Here is a 1,216-nt window from a genome sequence, read left to right as displayed (position 1 = left end):
TCTCATGGAGTACAGTCATTCTTGGACCAGCGTATTTCTGTCTCTGTTGTTAAATAAATATTGCCATAACAACTACATTTATCCATTTTAAATACACTAACCTCACTCCTTTGTAACAACAAAGACAAAAATGTAATTAATTCAGAAAATCTTTTCAGGACCCCATCTTGATGTTTCGGGACCCCACTTTGGGTCCCGACCCCAACTTTGGGAAACACTGTTCTAAACTTCCCTGGGGGGTCAGATGATGCTAAAAGCCTGAGGACGAGGCCGGTAATCTCAGAGCGGCCTTCTGTCTGACCTTCTAGTTTCCATTTGCAACATAAGTTGCCCATCACCTCAAAACTGGTATGTGACATTTAAAAAACAAAAACCATCAAACACTTAGTGTGTTTCAACAGAAGTCACATAAAACTGTTTGTTCATGTAAAATATTACCAACTAAAAACAAATCAACCTCTCTGATTCCTAATTGTCCAGTCCAACAGGAAGCTTTATGGATTCTTACCTTTGGGTCCAAGCCTGGATTTGACTCTGAATGTGGCAGTTTAACACTGCAGACAGTTAAATACTCTTCATCTCACCATCACCACAGTCCCAACAGTGACGCCCCCTCCGCTTAAAATAACTTGTGACAGAGATGACCCCCCTCTGATCCTTTATCAGGGTCTGAACATCAGGCACTCAGACGTGTGTTCTGGACCCAGACTCACAGCTCTGACAGCTGCCACAAACGTCCACACAGGAGGGTAATTTTAGCTACACCACAAGTTGGAGGATTAAAACAATCGCAACAGAAGCTGCTTTGGATGAATAAGAACGTAGAGAAGTCTGCTGTTTACAGATCTTTACAACAGGTGGAACACATATAAAATTTGACCTTGGGGTCACTGCTAAGAAAAGACCAAAGTTGTTTATTTTTTTCTACTGATGCAATTTTAAGATTTGTTTGTGTGTAGGCCTTTATTTAAAAAAAAACAAAGATCAGATATGACTTTATTTCTGGCTGAAATGAAAAGTGATTTTTTTTTCAATTTCTTATGAACCGTTTTAACTCAACTTTATTGATAGTTGTGTCTTTTTACTTCCAAATGATCTTTTTACATGAGACAGGACCAAGACTAATGAAGAACATCCATTCATCCATCAGTTTTCTGAAATGTAATCTGGTCATAAACCCATTCAGTGATTCATGAGATTTTCTTTTAAAAGCAGT

At 38.7% G+C, this 1,216-nt stretch overlaps 1 protein-coding gene across 1 annotated transcript in view; it reads right to left on the bottom strand.

The window, feature by feature from the left end:
• Positions 1-614, bottom strand: part of csrp3 (cysteine and glycine-rich protein 3 (cardiac LIM protein)) — a 6,262-nt gene extending 5,648 nt beyond the window's left edge. The window contains exon 1 of the mRNA XM_014018624.1: positions 509-614. The gene's annotated coding sequence lies outside the window, so the exon portion shown is untranslated. The remainder of the gene's footprint in view (positions 1-508) is intronic.
• Positions 615-1,216: the final 602 nt, after the last annotated feature.

Source organism: Austrofundulus limnaeus, unplaced genomic scaffold (assembly GCF_001266775.1).
Source record: "Austrofundulus limnaeus strain Quisiro unplaced genomic scaffold, Austrofundulus_limnaeus-1.0 Scaffold197, whole genome shotgun sequence".
NCBI classification, from domain to species: domain Eukaryota; kingdom Metazoa; phylum Chordata; class Actinopteri; order Cyprinodontiformes; family Rivulidae; genus Austrofundulus; species Austrofundulus limnaeus.
This window is presented reverse-complemented; position numbering and strand designations above follow the sequence as displayed.